Here is a 17172-nt window from a genome sequence, read left to right on the forward strand (position 1 = left end):
GTCACTGAAAGCTAGGACCCTTATTACTGGCTCTACAGCCAAGCAAGCTGAGTCAGGCTATATAGTCAGAAGTAAAAGTGAAATTGCCATTGGGAGCCAGCAGGAATTTCTCTGCACTGGTGCTATCGCCAGCAGGAAAAAAAATCAAACCACTGTCAGAAGTCGGATTCGAACCCTCACCTCCAGAGGAGACTGCGACCCGAACGCAGCGCCTTAGACCGCTCGGCCATCTTGACATGGGATTAGTTTCCTCAGTCCCTGAATGTCGCACGCATGCACGCTATTTGGAATCAATTAACTACTCATTAGAAAATCATCCCTCCTATGTACATTCTGTACTCATGGGAATTTTCACCTTGCCTAAAGATGTCCCAACTAGTGAACAGGGAGACAGCAAACCCCAGGACAGAGGCCGAAATAGCTCAGTTGGGAGAGCGTTAGACTGAAGATCTAAAGGTCCCTGGTTCGATCCCGGGTTTCGGCAAATGAATTTTGAATACAAATCCACTAACAAAAGAAAAGGCTTGCTACGTTTCTTTCCAATTCGTTGGGGTTTCGATCGAGCGTAGCGCACTGCTGGAACTATAGAAAAAAAAAAAGGTTGAAAACAGTTCTTTCAGGAGAAGACAATGTGCTGCGTGGATGCCGAAATAGCTCAGTTGGGAGAGCGTAGACTAAAGATCTAAAGGTCCCCGATTCAATTCTGGGTTTTGTCACACCCTCGTTTTAAACATTAAACAATTGACATGAATGTTTTTGGGTTCTTTCTATATCCTAACTGAACCGAGCTTTCCTTCTTGCATAATGCGCAGGTAATCCTGGAAATGGGGGGGGGAAGTCCCTCTTTCACATCAGTCATTAATGTGAGAAAGACTAAATAATGCAAGGATCCGGAAATATTCAGCAGAATGCTGAATGGCAGAGACATATATTACCACACTTCTCCAAGAAGCCTTACCTCTTCTCCGTGTTCCCTCCCGAAGAACCAGCTGCCATTTTCTTTGCTGCTCGCCGAATAGCGTTCACCTTTAAAAGCACGCAGCTGCATCACCAGAAGACATGTCCTAGGTGCACAACAGCGGTGGCTGTCTTTTTGTAGCAGATAGACCCTGCTCAGCTACATTATATTGATGATTTTAAGTGGGTATAGAGTCAGAGCTCGACTCTTGGCTGGTCAAAACCAGATGGCAATGTCCAATGAGCTCCAGGCCCCACTGAATGTCATTTCTCCCAGGTCTCCCCCAGGTTCCAATGCTGTAGAAATGTTATTCCATGCTTCAGCTGTAAACCTTTGTCTCTTACAATAAAGGCCGTTATTTTACCTTAACGGTCCACACAGACAGAATGTAGAAGGGGTGATTGTGACAGACATCATAGCGGATCCTCCAGATTGTGATTGGATTAGTCTTTGGTCTCCATTCAAGTGCGCATTATTCAGAACTCTTGTCTTCACAAGAAAATCCCTTGCGGAGTCACGTACTTTTCAGGAGGGTCACGCGGAAGTTACACAGAATCAGGTCACTGAAAGCTAGGACCCTTATTACTGGCTCTACAGCCAAGCAAGCTGAGTCAGGCTATATAGTCAGAAGTAAAAGTGAAATTGCCATTGGGAGCCAGCAGGAATTTCTCTGCACTGGTGCTATTTCCAGCAGGAAAAAAATCAAACCACTGTCAGAAGTGGGATTCGAACCCACGCCTCCAGAGGAGACTGCGACCTGAACGCAGCGCCTTAGACCGCTCGGCCATCCTGACATGGGATTAGTTTCCTCAGTCCCCGAATGTCGCGCGCATGCACGCTATTTGGAATCAATTAACTACTCATTAGAAAATCATCCCTCCTATGTACATTCTGTACTCATGGGAATTTTCACCTTGCCTAAAGATGTCCCAACTAGTGAACGGGGAGACAGCAAACCCCAGGACAGAGGCCGAAATAGCTCAGTTGGGAGAGCGTTAGACTGAAGATCTAAAGGTCCCTGGTTCGATCCCGGGTTTCGGCAAATGAATTTTGAATACAAATCCACTAACAAAAGAAAAGGCTTGCTACGTTTCTTTCCAATTCGCTGGGGTTTCGATCGAGCGTAGCGCACTGCTGGAACTATAGAAAAAAAAAAAAGGTTGAAAACAGTTCTTTCAGGAGAAGACAATGTGCTGCGCGGATGCCGAAATAGCTCAGTTGGGAGAGCGTAGACTAAAGATCTAAAGGTCCCCGATTCAATTCTGGGTTTTGTCACACCCTCATTTTAAACATTGAACAATTGACATGAATGTTTTTGGGTTCTTTCTATATCCTAACTGAACCGAGCTTTCCTTTTTGCATAATGCGCAGGTAATCCTGGAAATGGGGGGGGGGGGGAGTCCCTCTTTCACATCAGTCATTAATGTGAGAAAGACTAAATAATGCAAGGATCCGGAAATATTCAGCAGAATGCTGAATGGCAGAGACATATATTACCACACTTCTCCAAGAAGCCTTACCTCTTCTCCGTGTTCCCTCCCGAAGAACCAGCTGCCATTTTCTTTGCTGCTCGCTGAATAGCGTTCACCTCCAAAAGCACGCAGCTGCATCACCAGAAGACATGTCCTAGGTGCACAACAGCGGTGGCTGTCTTTTTTTAGCAGATAGACCCTGCTCAGCTACATTATATTGATGATTTTAAGTGGGTATAGAGTCAGAGCTCGACTCTTGGCTAGTCAAAACCAGATGGCAATGTCCAATGAGCTCCAGGCCCCACTGAATGTCATTTCTCCCAGGTCTCCCCCAGGTTCCAATGCTGTAGAAATGTTATTCCATGCTTCAGCTGTAAACCTTTGTCTCTTACAATAAAGGCCGTTCTTTTACCTTAACGGTCCACACAGACAGAATGTAGAAGGGGTGTTTGTGACAGACATCATAGCGGATCCTCCAGATTGTGATTGGATTAGTCTTTGGTCTCCATTCAAGTGCGCATTATTCAGAACTCTTGTCTTCACAAGAAAATCCCTTGCGGAGTCACGTACTTTTCAGGAGGGTCACGCGGAAGTTACACAGAATCAGGTCACTGTAAGCTAGGACCCTTATTACTGGCTCTACAGCCAAGCAAGCTGAGTCAGGCTATATAGTCAGAAGTAAAAGTGAAATTGCCATTGGGAGCCAGCAGGAATTTCTCTGCACTGGTGCTATCGCCAGCAGGAAAAAAATCAAACCACTGTCAGAAGTGGGATTCGAACCCACGCCTCCAGAGGAGACTGCGACCTGAACGCAGCGCCTTAGACCGCTCGGCCATCCTGACATGGGATTAGTTTCCTCAGTCCCTGAATGTCGCGCGCATGCACGCTATTTGGAATCAATTAACTACTCATTAGAAAATCATCCCTCCTATGTACATTCTATACTCATGGGAATTTTCACCTTGCCTAAAGATGTCCCAACTAGTGAACGGGGAGACAGCAAACCCCAGGACAGAGGCCGAAATAGCTCAGTTGGGAGAGCGTTAGACTGAAGATCTAAAGGTCCCTGGTTCGATCCCGGGTTTCGGCAAATGAATTTTGAATACAAATCCACTAACAAAAGAAAAGGCTTGCTACGTTTCTTTCCAATTCGTTGGGGTTTCGATCGAGCGTAGCGCACTGCTGGAACTATAGAAAAAAAGAAAAAGGTTGAAAACAGTTCTTTCAGGAGAAAACAATGTGCTGCGCGGATGCCGAAATAGCTCAGTTGGGAGAGCGTAGACTAAAGATCTAAAGGTCCCCGATTCAATTCTGGGTTTTGTCACACCCTCGTTTTAAACATTAAACAATTGACATGAATGTTTTTGGGTTCTTTCTATATCCTAACTGAACCGAGCTTTCCTTCTTGCATAATGCGCAGGTAATCCTGGAAATGGGGGGGGGAAGTCCCTCTTTCACATCAGTCATTAATGTGAGAAAGACTAAATAATGCAAGGATCCGGAAATATTCAGCAGAATGCTGAATGGCAGAGACATATATTACCACACTTCTCCAAGAAGCCTTACCTCTTCTCCGTGTTCCCTCCCGAAGAACCAGCTGCCATTTTCTTTGCTGCTCGCCGAATAGCGTTCACCTCCAAAAGCACGCAGCTGCATCACCAGAAGACATGTCCTAGGTGCACAACAGCGGTGGCTGTCTTTTTTTAGCAGATAGACCCTGCTCAGCTACATTATATTGATGATTTTAAGTGGGTATAGAGTCAGAGCTCGACTCTTGGCTGGTCAAAACCAGATGGCAATGTCCAATGAGCTCCAGGCCCCACTGAATGTCATTTCTCCCAGGTCTCCCCCAGGTTCCAATGCTGTAGAAATGTTATTCCATGCTTCAGCTGTAAACCTTTGTCTCTTACAATAAAGGCCGTTATTTTACCTTAACGGTCCACACAGACAGAATGTAGAAGGGGTGATTGTGACAGACATCATAGCGGATCCTCCAGATTGTGATTGGATTAGTCTTTGGTCTCCATTCAAGTGCGCATTATTCAGAACTCTTGTCTTCACAAGAAAATCCCTTGCGGAGTAACGTACTTTTCAGGAGGGTCACGCGGAAGTTACACAGAATCAGGTCACTGTAAGCTAGGACCCTTATTACTGGCTCTACAGCCAAGCAAGATGAGTCAGGCTATATAGTCAGAAGTAAAAGTGAAATTGCCATTGGGAGCCAGCAGGAATTTCTCTGCACTGGTGCTATTTCCAGCAGGAAAAAAATCAAACCACTGTCAGAAGTGGGATTCGAACCCACGCCTCCAGAGGAGACTGCGACCTGAACGCAGCGCCTTAGACCGCTCGGCCATCCTGACATGGGATTAGTTTCCTCAGTCCCTGAATGTCGCGCGCATGCACGCTATTTGGAATCAATTAACTACTCATTAGAAAATCATCCCTCCTATGTACATTCTATACTCATGGGAATTTTCACCTTGCCTAAAGATGTCCCAACTAGTGAACGGGGAGACAGCAAACCCCAGGACAGAGGCCGAAATAGCTCAGTTGGGAGAGCGTTAGACTGAAGATCTAAAGGTCCCTGGTTCGATCCCGGGTTTCGGCAAATGAATTTTGAATACAAAATCAATAACAAAAGAAAAGGCCTGCTACGTTTCTTTCCAATTCGTTGGGGTTTCGATCGAGCGTAGCGCACTGCTGGAACTATAGAAAAAAAAAAAGGTTGAAAACAGTTCTTTCAGGAGAAGACAATGTGCTGCGCGGATGCCGAAATAGCTCAGTTGGGAGAGCGTAGACTAAAAATCTAAAGGTCCCCGATTCAATTCTGGGTTTTGTCACACCCTCGTTTTAAACATTGAACAATTGACATGAATGTTTTTGGGTTCTTTTTATATCCTAACTGAACCGAGCTTTCCTTCTTGCATAATGCGCAGGTAATCCTGGAAATGGGGGGAGAGTCCCTCTTTCACATCAGTCATTAATGTGAGAAAGACTAAATAATGCAAGGATCCGGAAATATTCAGCAGAATGCTGAATGGCAGAGACATATATTACCACACTTCTCCAAGAAGCCTTACCTCTTCTCCGTGTTCCCTCCCGAAGAACCAGCTGCCATTTTCTTTGCTGCTCGCCCAATAGCGTTCACCTCCAAAAGCACGCAGCTGCATCACCAGAAGACATGTCCTAGGTGCACAACAGCGGTGGCTGTCTTTTTTTAGCAGATAGACCCTGCTCAGCTACATTATATTGATGATTTTAAGTGGGTATAGAGTCAGAGCTCGACTCTTGGCTGGTCAAAACCAGATGGCAATGTCCAATGAGCTCCAGGCCCCACTGAATGTCATTTCTCCCAGGTCTCCCCCAGGTTCCAATGCTGTAGAAATGTTATTCCATGCTTCAGCTGTAAACCTTTGTCTCTTACAATAAAGGCCGTTCTTTTACCTTAACGGTCCACACAGACAGAATGTAGAAGGGGTGTTTGTGACAGACATCATAGCGGATCCTCCAGATTGTGATTGGATTAGTCTTTGGTCTCCATTCAAGTGCGCATTATTCAGAACTCTTGTCTTCACAAGAAAATCCCTTGCGGAGTCACGTACTTTTCAGGAGGGTCACGCGGAAGTTACACAGAATCAGGTCACTGTAAGCTATGACCCTTATTACTGGCTCTACAGCCAAGCAAGCTGAGTCAGGCTATATAGTCAGAAGTAAAAGTGAAATTGCCATTGGGAGCCAGCAGGAATTTCTCTGCACTGGTGCTATCGCCAGCAGGAAAAAAATCAAACCACTGTCAGAAGTGGGATTCGAACCCACGCCTCCAGAGGAGACTGCGACCTGAACGCAGCGCCTTAGACCGCTCGGCCATCCTGACATGGGATTAGTTCCTCAGTCCCTGAATGTCGCACGCATGCACGCTATTTGGAATCAATTAACTACTCATTAAAAAATCATCCCTCCTATGTACATTCTGTACTCATGGGAATTTTCACCTTGCCTAAAGATGTCCCAACTAGTGAACGGGGAGACAGCAAACCCCAGGGCAGAGGCCGAAATAGCTCAGTTGGGAGAGCGTTAGACTGAAGATCTAAAGGTCCCTGGTTCGATCCCGGGTTTCGGCAAATGAATTTTGAATACAAATCCACTAACAAAAGAAAAGGCTTGCTACGTTTCTTTCCAATTCGTTGGGGTTTCGATCGAGCGTAGCGCACTGCTGGAACTATAGAAAAAAAAAAAAGGTTGAAAACAGTTCTTTCAGGAGAAGACAATGTGCTGCGCGGATGCCGAAATAGCTCAGTTGGGAGAGCGTAGACTAAAGATCTAAAGGTCCCCGATTCAATTCTGGGTTTTGTCACACCCTCGTTTTAAACATTAAACAATTGACATGAATGTTTTTGGGTTCTTTCTATATCCTAACTGAACCGAGCTTTCCTTCTTGCATAATGCGCAGGTAATCCTGGAAATGGGGGGGGGGGGGGGAGTCCCTCTTTCACATCAGTCATTAATGTGAGAAAGACTAAATAATGCAAGGATCCGGAAATATTCAGCAGAATGCTGAATGGCAGAGACATATATTACCACACTTCTCCAAGAAGCCTTAACTCTTCTCCGTGTTCCCTCCCGAAGAACCATCTGCCATTTTCTTTGCTGCTCGCCGAATAGCGTTCACCTCCAAAAGCACGCAGCTGCATCACCAGAAGACATGTCCTAGGTGCACAACAGCGGTGGCTGTCTTTTTGTAGCAGATAGACCCTGCTCAGCTACATTATATTGATGATTTTAAGTGGGTATAGAGTCAGAGCTCGACTCTTGGCTGGTCAAAACCAGATGGCAATGTCCAATGAGCTCCAGGTCCCACTGAATGTCATTTCTCCCAGGTCTCCCCCAGGTTCCAATGCTGTAGAAATGTTATTCCATGCTTCAGCTGTAAACCTTTGTCTCTTACAATAAAGGCCGTTATTTTACCTTAACGGTCCGCACAGACAGAATGTAGAAGGGGTGTTTGTGACAGACATCATAGCGGATCCTCCAGATTGTGATTGGATTAGTCTTTGGTCTCCATTCAAGTGCGCATTATTCAGAACTCTTGTCTTCACAAGAAAATCCCTTGCGGAGTCACGTACTTTTCAGGAGGGTCACGCGGAAGTTACACAGAATCAGGTCACTGTAAGCTATGACCCTTATTACTGGCTCTACAGCCAAGCAAGCTGAGTCAGGCTATATAGTCAGAAGTAAAAGTGAAATTGCCATTGGGAGCCAGCAGGAATTTCTCTGCACTGGTGCTATCGCCAGCAGGAAAAAGATCAAACCACTTTCAGAAGTGGGATTCGAACCCACGCCTCCAGAGGAGACTGCGACCTGAACGCAGCGCCTTAGACCGCTCGGCCATCCTGACATGGGATTAGTTCCTCAGTCCCTGAATGTCGCACGCATGCACGCTATTTGGAATCAATTAACTACTCATTAAAAAATCATCCCTCCTATGTACATTCTGTACTCATGGGAATTTTCACCTTGCCTAAAGATGTCCCAACTAGTGAACGGGGAGACAGCAAACCCCAGGGCAGAGGCCGAAATAGCTCAGTTGGGAGAGCGTTAGACTGAAGATCTAAAGGTCCCTGGTTCGATCCCGGGTTTCGGCAAATGAATTTTGAATACAAATCCACTAACAAAAGAAAAGGCTTGCTACGTTTCTTTCCAATTCGTTGGGGTTTCGATCGAGCGTAGCGCACTGCTGGAACTATAGAAAAAAAAAAAAGGTTGAAAACAGTTCTTTCAGGAGAAGACAATGTGCTGCGCGGATGCCGAAATAGCTCAGTTGGGAGAGCGTAGACTAAAGATCTAAAGGTCCCCGATTCAATTCTGGGTTTTGTCACACCCTCGTTTTAAACATTAAACAATTGACATGAATGTTTTTGGGTTCTTTCTATATCCTAACTGAACCGAGCTTTCCTTCTTGCATAATGCGCAGGTAATCCTGGAAATGGGGGGGGGGGGGGGGGGGGGGGGAGTCCCTATTTCACATCAGTCATTAATGTGAGAAAGACTAAATAATGCAAGGATCCGGAAATATTCAGCAGAATGCTGAATGGCAGAGACATATATTACCACACTTCTCCAAGAAGCCTTAACTCTTCTCCGTGTTCCCTCCCGAAGAACCATCTGCCATTTTCTTTGCTGCTCGCCGAATAGCGTTCACCTCCAAAAGCACGCAGCTGCATCACCAGAAGACATGTCCTAGGTGCACAACAGCGGTGGCTGTCTTTTTGTAGCAGATAGACCCTGCTCAGCTACATTATATTGATGATATTAAGTGGGTATAGAGTCAGAGCTCGACTCTTGGCTGGTCAAAACCAGATGGCAATGTCCAATGAGCTCCAGGTCCCACTGAATGTCATTTCTCCCAGGTCTCCCCCAGGTTCCAATGCTGTAGAAATGTTATTCCATGCTTCAGCTGTAAACCTTTGTCTCTTACAATAAAGGCCGTTATTTTACCTTAACGGTCCGCACAGACAGAATGTAGAAGGGGTGTTTGTGACAGACATCATAGCGGATCCTCCAGATTGTGATTGGATTAGTCTTTGGTCTCCATTCAAGTGCGCATTATTCAGAACTCTTGTCTTCACAAGAAAATCCCTTGCGGAGTCACGTACTTTTCAGGAGGGTCACGCGGAAGTTACACAGAATCAGGTCACTGAAAGCTAGGACCCTTATTACTGGCTCTACAGCCAAGCAAGCTGAGTCAGGCTATATAGTCAGAAGTAAAAGTGAAATTGCCATTGGGAGCCAGCAGGAATTTCTCTGCACTGGTGCTATCGCCAGCAGGAAAAAAATCAAACCACTGTCAGAAGTGGGATTGGAACACACGCCTCCAGAGGAGACTGCGACCTGAACGCAGCGCCTTGGACCGCTCGGCCATCCTGACATGGGATTAGTTTCCTCAGTCCCTGAATGTCGCGCGCATGCACGCTATTTGGAATCAATTAACTACTCATTAGAAAATCATCCCTCCTATGTACATTCTGTACTCATGGGAATTTTCACCTTGCCTAAAGATGTCCCAACTAGTGAACGGGTAGACAGCCAACCCCAGGACAGAGGCCGAAATAGCTCAGTTGGGAGAGCGTTAGACTGAAGATCTAAAGGTCCCTGGTTCGATCCCGGGTTTCGGCAAATGAATTTTGAATACAAATCCACTAACAAAAGAAAAGGCTTGCTACGTTTCTTTCCAATTCGTTGGGGTTTCGATCGAGCGTAGCGCGCTGCTGGAACTATAGAAAAAAAAAAAAAGGTTGAAAACAGTTCTTTCAGGAGAAGACAATGTGCTGGGCGGATGCCGAAATAGCTCAGTTGGGAGAGCGTAGACTAAAGGTCCCCGATTCAATTCTGGGTTTTGTCACACCCTCATTTTAAACATTGAACAATTGACATGAATGTTTTTGGGTTCTTTCTATATCCTAACTGAACCGAGCTTTCCTTCTTGCATAATGCGCAGGTAATCCTGGAAATGGTGGGGAGGGAGTCCCTCTTTCACATCAGTCATTAAAGTGAGAAAGACTAAATAATGCAAGGATCGGGAAATATTCAGCAGAATGCTGAATGGCAGAGACATATATTACCACACTTCTCCAAGAAGCCTTACCTCTTCTCCGTGTTCCCTCCCGAAGAACCAGCTGCCATTTTCTTTGCTGCTCGCTGAATAGCGTTCACCTCCAAAAGCACGCAGCTGCATCACCAGAAGACATGTCCTAGGTGCAAAACAGCGGTGGCTGTCTTTTTTTAGCAGATAGACCCTGCTCAGCTACATTATATTGATGATTTTAAGTGGGTATAGAGTCAGAGCTCGACTCTTGGCTGGTCAAAACCAGATGGCAATGTCCAATGAGCTCCAGGCCCCACTGAATGTCATTTCTCCCAGGTTCCAATGCTGTAGAAATGTTATTCCATGCTTCAGCTGTAAACCTTTGTCTCTTACAATAAAGGCCGTTCTTTTACCTTAACGGTCCACACAGACAGAATGTAGAAGGGGTGTTTGTGACAGACATCATAGCGGATCCTACAGATTGTGATTGGATTAGTCTTTGGTCTCCATTCAAGTGCGCATTATTCAGAACTCTTGTCTTCACAAGAAAATCCCTTGCAGAGTCACGTACTTTTCAGGAGGGTCACGCGGAAGTTACACAGAATCAGGTCACTGTAAGCTAGGACCCTTATTACTGGCTCTACAGCCAAGCAAGCTGAGTCAGGCTATATAGTCAGAAGTAAAAGTGAAATTGCCATTGGGAGCCAGCAGGAATTTCTCTGCACTGGTGCTATCGCCAGCAGGAAAAAAATCAAACCTCTGTCAGAAGTGGGATTCGAACCCACGCCTCCAGAGGAGACTGCGACCTGAACACAGCGCCTTAGACCGCTCGGCCATCCTGACATGGGATTAGTTCCTCAGTCCCTGAATGTCGCACGCATGCACGCTATTTGGAATCAATTAACTACTCATTAGAAAATCATCCCTCCTATGTACATTCTGTACTCATGGGAATTTTCACCTTGCCTAAAGATGTCCCAACTAGTGAACGGGGAGACAGCAAACCCCAGGACAGAGGCCGAAATAGCTCAGTTGGGAGAGCGTTAGACTAAAGGTCCCTGGTTCGATCCCGGGTTTCGACAAATGAATTTTGAATACAAATCCACTAACAAAAGAAAAGGATTGCTACGTTTCTTTCCAATTCGTTGGGGTTTCGATCGAGCGTAGCGCGCTGCTGGAGCTATAGAAAAAAAAAAAAGGTTGAAAACAGTTCTTTCAGGAGAAGACAATGTGCTGCGCGGATGCCGAAATAGCTCAGTTGGGAGAGCGTAGACTAAAGATCTAAAGGTCCCCGATTCAATTCTGGGTTTTGTCACACCCTCATTTTAAACATTGAACAATTGACATGAATGTTTTTGGGTTCTTTCTATATCCTAACTGAACCGAGCTTTCCCTCTTGCATAATGCGCAGGTAATCCTGGAAATGGGGGGGGGGGGGGAAGTCCCTCTTTCACATCAGTCATTAATGTGAGAAAGACTAAATAATGCAAGGATCCGGAAATATTCAGCAGAATGCTGAATGGCAGAGACATATATTACCACACTTCTCCAAGAAGCCTTACCTCTTCTCCGTGTTCCCTCCCGAAGAACCAGCTGCCATTTTCTTTGCTGCACGCTGAATAGCGTTCACCTCCAAAAGCACGCAGCTGCATCACCAGAAGACATGTCCTAGGTGCACAACAGCGGTGGCTGTCTTTTTTTAGCAGATAGACCCTGCTCAGCTACATTATATTGATGATTTTAAGTGGGTATAGAGTCAGAGCTCAACTCTTGGCTGGTCAAAACCAGATGGCAATGTCCAATGAGCTCCAGGCCCCACTGAATGTCATTTCTCCCAGGTATCCCCCAGGTTCCAATGCTGTAGAAATGTTATTCCATGCTTCAGCTGTAAACCTTTGTCTCTTACAATAAAGGCCGTTCTGTTATCTTAACGGTCCACAAAGACAGAATGTAGAAGGGGTGTTTGTGACAGACATCATAGCGGATCCTCCAGATTGTGATTGGATTAGTCTTTGGTCTCCATTCAAGTGCGCATTATTCAGAACTCTTGTCTTCACAAGAAAATCCCTTGCGGAGTCACGTACTTTTCAGGAGGGTCACGCGGAAGTTACACAGAATCAGGTCACTGAAAGCTAGGACCCTTATTACTGGCTCTACAGCCAAGCAAGCTGAGTCAGGCTATATAGTCAGAAGTAAAAGTGAAATTGCCATTGGGAGCCAGCAGGAATTTCTCTGCACTGGTGCTCTCGCCAGCAGGAAAAAAATCAAACCACTGTCAGAAGTGGGATTCGAACCCACGCCTCCAGAGGAGACTGCGACCTGAACGCAGCGCCTTAGACCGCTCGGCCATCCTGACATGGGATTAGTTTTCTCAGTCCCTGAATGTCGCGCGCATGCACGCTATTTGGAATCAATTAACTACTCATTAAAAAATCATCCCTCCTATGTACATTCTGTACTCATGGGAATTTTCACCTTGCCTAAAGATGTCCCAACTAGTGAACGGGGAGACAGCAAACCCCAGGACAGAGGCCGAAATAGCTCAGTTGGGAGAGCGTTAGACTGAAGATCTGAAGGTCCCTGGTTCGATCCCGGGTTTCGGCAAATGAATTTTGAATACAAATCCACTAACAAAAGAAAAGGCTTGCTACGTTTCTTTCCAATTCGTTGGGGTTTCGATCGAGCGTAGCGCGCTGCTGGAACCATAGAAAAAAAAAAAAGGTTGAAAACAGTTCTTTCAGGAGAAGATAATGTGCTGCGTGGATGCCGAAATAGCTCAGTTGGGAGAGCGTAGACTAAAGATCTAAAGGTCCCCGATTCAATACTGGGTTTTTTCACACCCTCGTTTTAAACATTGAACAATTGACATGAATGTTTTTGGGTTCTTTCTATATCCTATCTGAACCGAGCTTTCCTTCTTGCATAATGCGCAGGTAATCCTGGAAATGGGGGGGGAAGTCCCTCTTTTACATCAGTCATTAATGTGAGAAAGACTAAATAATGCAAGGATCCGGAAATATTCAGCAGAATGCTGAATGGCAGAGACATATATTACCACACTTCTCCAAGAAGCCTTACCTCTTCTCCGTGTTCCCTCCAGAAGAACCAGCTACCATTTTCTTTGCTGCTCGCCCAATAGCGTTCACCTCCAAAAGCACGCAGCTGCATCACCAGAAGACATGTCCTAGGTGCACAACAGCGGTGGCTGTCTTTTTTTAGCAGATAGACCCTGCTCAGCTACATTATATTGATGATTTTAAGTGGGTATAGAGTCAGAGCTCGACTCTTGGCTGGTCAAAACCAGATGGCAATGTCCAATGAGCTCCAGGCCCCACTGAATGTCATTTCTCCCAGGTCTCCCCCAGGTTCCAATGCTGTAGAAATGTTATTCCATGCTTCAGCTGTAAACCTTTGTCTCTTACAATAAAGGCCGTTATTTTACCTTAACGGTCCACACAGACAGAATGTAGAAGGGGTGATTGTGACAGACATCATAGCGGATCCTCCAGATTGTGATTGGATTAGTCTTTGGTCTCCATTCAAGTGCGCATTATTCAGAACTCTTGTCTTCACAAGAAAATCCCTTGCGGAGTCACATACTTTTCAGGAGGGTCACGCGGAAGTTACACAGAATCAGGTCACTGAAAGCTAGGACCCTTATTACTGGCTCTACAGCCAAGCAAGCTGAGTCAGGCTATATAGTCAGAAGTAAAAGTGAAATTGCCATTGGGAGCCAGCAGGAATTTCTCTGCACTGGTGCTATCGCCAGCAGGAAAAAAATCAAACCACTGTCAGAAGTGGGATTCGAACCTACGCCTCCAGAGGAGACTGCGACCTGAACGCAGCGCTTTAGACCACTCGGTCATCCTGACATGGGATTAGTTTCCTCAGTCCCTGAATGTCGCGCGCATGCACGCTATTTGGAATCAATTAACTACTCATTAGAAAATCATCCCTCCTATGTACATTCTGTACTCATGGGAATGTTCAGCTTGCCTAAAGATGTCCCAACTAGTGAACGGGGAGACAGCAAACCCCAGGACAGAGGCCGAAATAGCTCAGTTGGGAGAGCGTTAAACTGAAGATCTAAAGGTCCCTGGTTCGATCCCGGGTTTCGGCAAATGAATTTTGAATACAAATCCACTAACAAAAGAAATGGCTTGCTACGTTTCTTTCCAATTCGTTGGGGTTTCGATCAAGCGTAGCGCGCTGCTGGAACTATAGAAAAAAAAAAAAGGTTGAAAACAGTTCTTTCAGGAGAAGACAATGTGCTGCGCGGATGCCGAAATAGCTCAGTTGGGAGAGCGTAGACTAAAGATCTAAAGGTCCCCGATTGAATTCTGGGTTTTGTCACACCCTCATTTTAAACATTGAACAATTGACATGAATGTTTTTGGGTTCTTTCTATATCCTAACTGAACCGAGCTTTCCTTCTTGCATAATGCGCAGGTAATCCTGGAAATGGGGGGGGGGGGAGTCCCTCTTTCACATCAGTCATTAATGTGAGAAAGACTAAATAATGCAAGGATCCGGAAATATTCAGCAGAATGCTGAATGGCAGAAACATATATTACCACACTTCTCCAAGAAGCCTTACCTCTTCTCCGTGTTCCCTCCCGAAGAACCAGCTGCCATTTTCTTTGCTGCTCGCCAAATAGCGTTCACCTCCAAAAGCACGCAGCTGCATCACCAGAAGACATGTCCTAGGTGCACAACAGCGGTGGCTGTCTTTTTTTAGCAGATAGACCCTGCTCAGCTACATTATATTGATGATTTTAAGTGGGTATAGAGTCAGAGCTCGACTCTTGGCTGGTCAAAACCAGATGGCAATGTCCAATGAGCTCCAGGCCCCACTGAATGTCATTTCTCCCAGGTCTCCCCCAGGTTCCAATGCTGTAGAAATGTTATTCCATGCTTCAGCTGTAAACCTTTGTCTCATACAATAAAGGCCGTTATTTTACCTTAACGGTCCACACAGACAGAATGTAGAAGGGGTGTTTGTGACAGACATCATAGCGGATCCTCCAGATTGTGATTGGATTAGTCTTTGGTCTCCATTCAAGTGCGCATTATTCAGAACTCTTGTCTTCACAAGAAAATCCCTTGCGGAGTCACGTACTTTTCAGGAGGGTCACGCGGAAGTTACACAGAATCAGGTCACTGTAAGCTAGGACCCTTATTACTGGCTCTACAGCCAAGCAAGCTGAGTCAGGCTATATAGTCAGAAGTAAAAGTGAAATTGCCATTGGGAGCCAGCAGGAATTTCTCTGCACTGGTGCTATCGCCAGCAGGAAAAAAATCAAACCACTGTCAGAAGTGGGATTCGAACCCACGCCTCCAGAGGAGACTGCGACCTGAACGCAGCGCCTTAGACCGCTCGGCCATCCTGACATGGGATTAGTTTCCTCAGTCCCTGAATGTCGCGCGCATGCACGCTATTTGGAATCAATTAACTACTCATTAGAAAATCATCCCTCCTATGTACATTCTATACTCATGGGAATTTTCACCTTGCCTAAAGATGTCCCAACTAGTGAACGGGGAGACAGCAAACCCCAGGACAGAGGCCGAAATAGCTCAGTTGGGAGAGCGTTAGACTGAAGATCTAAAGGTCCCTGGTTCGATCCCGGGTTTCGGCAAACTAATTTTGAATACAAATCCACTAACAAAAGAAAAGGCTTGCTACGTTTCTTTCCAATTCGTTGGGGTTTCGATCGAGCGTAGCGCACTGCTGGAACTATAGAAAAAAAAAAAAAGGTTGAAAACAGTTCTTTCAGGAGAAGACAATGTGCTGCGCGGATGCCGAAATAGCTCAGTTGGGAGAGCGTAGACTAAAAATCTAAAGGTCCCCGATTCAATTCTGGGTTTTGTCACACCCTCGTTTTAAACATTGAACAATTGACATGAATGTTTTTGGGTTCTTTCTATATCCTAACTGAACCGAGCTTTCCTTCTTGCATAATGCGCAGTTAATCCTGGAAATGGGGGGGAAGTCCCTCTTTCACATCAGTCATTAATGTGAGAAAGACTAAATAATGCAAGGATCCGGAAATATTCAGCAGAATGTTGAATGGCAGAGACATATATTACCACACTTCTCCAAGAAGCCTTACCTCTTCTCCGTGTTCCCTCCCGAAGAACCAGCTGCCATTTTCTTTGCTGCTCGCCGAATAGCGTTCACCTCCAAAAGCACGCAGCTGCATCACCAGAAGACATGTCCTAGCTGCACAACAGCGGTGGCTGTCTTTTTTTAGCAGATAGACCCTGCTCAGCTACATTATATTGATGATATTAAGTGGGTATAGAGTCAGAGCTCGACTCTTGGCTGGTCAAAACCAGATGGCAATGTCCAATGAGCTCCAGGCCCCACTGAATGTCATTTCTCCCAGGTCTCCCCCAGGTTCCAATGCTGTAGAAATGTTATTCCATGCTTCAGCTGTAAACCTTTGTCTCTTACAATAAAGGCCGTTCTTTTACCTTAACGGTCCACACAGACAGAATGTAGAAGGGGTGTTTGTGACAGACATCATAGCGGATTCTCCAGATTGTGATTGGATTAGTCTTTGGTCTCCATTCAAGTGCGCATTATTCAGAACTCTTGTCTTCACAAGAAAATCCCTTGCGGAGTCACGTACTTTTCAGGAGGGTCACGCGGAAGTTACACAGAATCAGGTCACTGTAAGCTAGGACCCTTATTACTGGCTCTACAGCCAAGCAAGCTGAGTCAGGCTATATAGTCAGAAGTAAAAGTGAAATTGCCATTGGGAGCCAGCAGGAATTTCTCTGCACTGGTGCTATCGCCAGCAGGAAAAAAATCAAACCACTGTCAGAAGTGGGATTCAAACCCACGCCTCCAGAGGAGACTGCGACCTGAACGCAGCGCCTTAGACCGCTCGGCCATCCTGACATGGGATTAGTTTCCTCAGTCCCTGAATGTCGCGCGCATGCACGCTATTTGGAATCAATTAACTACTCATTAGAAAATCATCCCTCCTATGTACATTCTGGACTCGTGGGAATTTTCACCTTGCCTAAAGATGTCCAACTAGTTAACCGGGAGACAGCAAACCCCAGGACAGAGGCTGAAATAGCTCAGTTGGGAGAGCGTTAGACTGAAGATCTAAAGGTCCCTGGTTCAATCCCGGGTTTCGGCAAATGAA

General features: G+C 45.8%; 21 non-coding genes across 21 annotated transcripts; 11 read left to right on the forward strand and 10 right to left on the reverse strand.

Annotated features, from left to right (window-relative positions):
• The first annotated feature begins 411 nt into the window (after positions 1–411).
• On the forward strand, positions 412–484 carry TRNAF-GAA (transfer RNA phenylalanine (anticodon GAA)). Its single transcript has one exon. It is a non-coding gene; the product is annotated as a tRNA-Phe (tRNA).
• A 1185-nt stretch (positions 485–1669) lies between these two features.
• Positions 1670–1752, reverse strand: TRNAL-CAG (transfer RNA leucine (anticodon CAG)). Its single transcript has one exon. It is a non-coding gene; the product is annotated as a tRNA-Leu (tRNA).
• A 175-nt stretch (positions 1753–1927) lies between these two features.
• On the forward strand, positions 1928–2000 carry TRNAF-GAA (transfer RNA phenylalanine (anticodon GAA)). The gene has a single exon. It is a non-coding gene; the product is annotated as a tRNA-Phe (tRNA).
• A 1189-nt stretch (positions 2001–3189) lies between these two features.
• On the reverse strand, positions 3190–3272 carry TRNAL-CAG (transfer RNA leucine (anticodon CAG)). The gene has a single exon. It is a non-coding gene; the product is annotated as a tRNA-Leu (tRNA).
• Positions 3273–3447: 175 nt separating this feature from the next.
• On the forward strand, positions 3448–3520 carry TRNAF-GAA (transfer RNA phenylalanine (anticodon GAA)). Its single transcript has one exon. It is a non-coding gene; the product is annotated as a tRNA-Phe (tRNA).
• A 1187-nt stretch (positions 3521–4707) lies between these two features.
• TRNAL-CAG (transfer RNA leucine (anticodon CAG)) lies at positions 4708–4790 on the reverse strand. The gene has a single exon. It is a non-coding gene; the product is annotated as a tRNA-Leu (tRNA).
• Positions 4791–4965: 175 nt separating this feature from the next.
• TRNAF-GAA (transfer RNA phenylalanine (anticodon GAA)) lies at positions 4966–5038 on the forward strand. Its single transcript has one exon. It is a non-coding gene; the product is annotated as a tRNA-Phe (tRNA).
• Positions 5039–6221: 1183 nt separating this feature from the next.
• On the reverse strand, positions 6222–6304 carry TRNAL-CAG (transfer RNA leucine (anticodon CAG)). The gene has a single exon. It is a non-coding gene; the product is annotated as a tRNA-Leu (tRNA).
• Positions 6305–6478: 174 nt separating this feature from the next.
• TRNAF-GAA (transfer RNA phenylalanine (anticodon GAA)) lies at positions 6479–6551 on the forward strand. The gene has a single exon. It is a non-coding gene; the product is annotated as a tRNA-Phe (tRNA).
• A 1191-nt stretch (positions 6552–7742) lies between these two features.
• TRNAL-CAG (transfer RNA leucine (anticodon CAG)) lies at positions 7743–7825 on the reverse strand. Its single transcript has one exon. It is a non-coding gene; the product is annotated as a tRNA-Leu (tRNA).
• Positions 7826–7999: 174 nt separating this feature from the next.
• TRNAF-GAA (transfer RNA phenylalanine (anticodon GAA)) lies at positions 8000–8072 on the forward strand. Its single transcript has one exon. It is a non-coding gene; the product is annotated as a tRNA-Phe (tRNA).
• A 1200-nt stretch (positions 8073–9272) lies between these two features.
• TRNAL-CAG (transfer RNA leucine (anticodon CAG)) lies at positions 9273–9355 on the reverse strand. Its single transcript has one exon. It is a non-coding gene; the product is annotated as a tRNA-Leu (tRNA).
• Positions 9356–9530: 175 nt separating this feature from the next.
• TRNAF-GAA (transfer RNA phenylalanine (anticodon GAA)) lies at positions 9531–9603 on the forward strand. Its single transcript has one exon. It is a non-coding gene; the product is annotated as a tRNA-Phe (tRNA).
• Positions 9604–10772: 1169 nt separating this feature from the next.
• On the reverse strand, positions 10773–10855 carry TRNAL-CAG (transfer RNA leucine (anticodon CAG)). Its single transcript has one exon. It is a non-coding gene; the product is annotated as a tRNA-Leu (tRNA).
• Positions 10856–12285: 1430 nt separating this feature from the next.
• Positions 12286–12368, reverse strand: TRNAL-CAG (transfer RNA leucine (anticodon CAG)). The gene has a single exon. It is a non-coding gene; the product is annotated as a tRNA-Leu (tRNA).
• Positions 12369–12543: 175 nt separating this feature from the next.
• Positions 12544–12616, forward strand: TRNAF-GAA (transfer RNA phenylalanine (anticodon GAA)). The gene has a single exon. It is a non-coding gene; the product is annotated as a tRNA-Phe (tRNA).
• A 1443-nt stretch (positions 12617–14059) lies between these two features.
• TRNAF-GAA (transfer RNA phenylalanine (anticodon GAA)) lies at positions 14060–14132 on the forward strand. The gene has a single exon. It is a non-coding gene; the product is annotated as a tRNA-Phe (tRNA).
• A 1188-nt stretch (positions 14133–15320) lies between these two features.
• On the reverse strand, positions 15321–15403 carry TRNAL-CAG (transfer RNA leucine (anticodon CAG)). Its single transcript has one exon. It is a non-coding gene; the product is annotated as a tRNA-Leu (tRNA).
• Positions 15404–15578: 175 nt separating this feature from the next.
• TRNAF-GAA (transfer RNA phenylalanine (anticodon GAA)) lies at positions 15579–15651 on the forward strand. The gene has a single exon. It is a non-coding gene; the product is annotated as a tRNA-Phe (tRNA).
• A 1185-nt stretch (positions 15652–16836) lies between these two features.
• TRNAL-CAG (transfer RNA leucine (anticodon CAG)) lies at positions 16837–16919 on the reverse strand. The gene has a single exon. It is a non-coding gene; the product is annotated as a tRNA-Leu (tRNA).
• Positions 16920–17093: 174 nt separating this feature from the next.
• Positions 17094–17166, forward strand: TRNAF-GAA (transfer RNA phenylalanine (anticodon GAA)). The gene has a single exon. It is a non-coding gene; the product is annotated as a tRNA-Phe (tRNA).
• Positions 17167–17172: the final 6 nt, after the last annotated feature.

The sequence above is a fragment of the Leptodactylus fuscus genome, chromosome 1 (genome assembly GCF_031893055.1).
Source record: "Leptodactylus fuscus isolate aLepFus1 chromosome 1, aLepFus1.hap2, whole genome shotgun sequence".
NCBI classification, from domain to species: Eukaryota; Metazoa; Chordata; class Amphibia; order Anura; family Leptodactylidae; genus Leptodactylus; species Leptodactylus fuscus.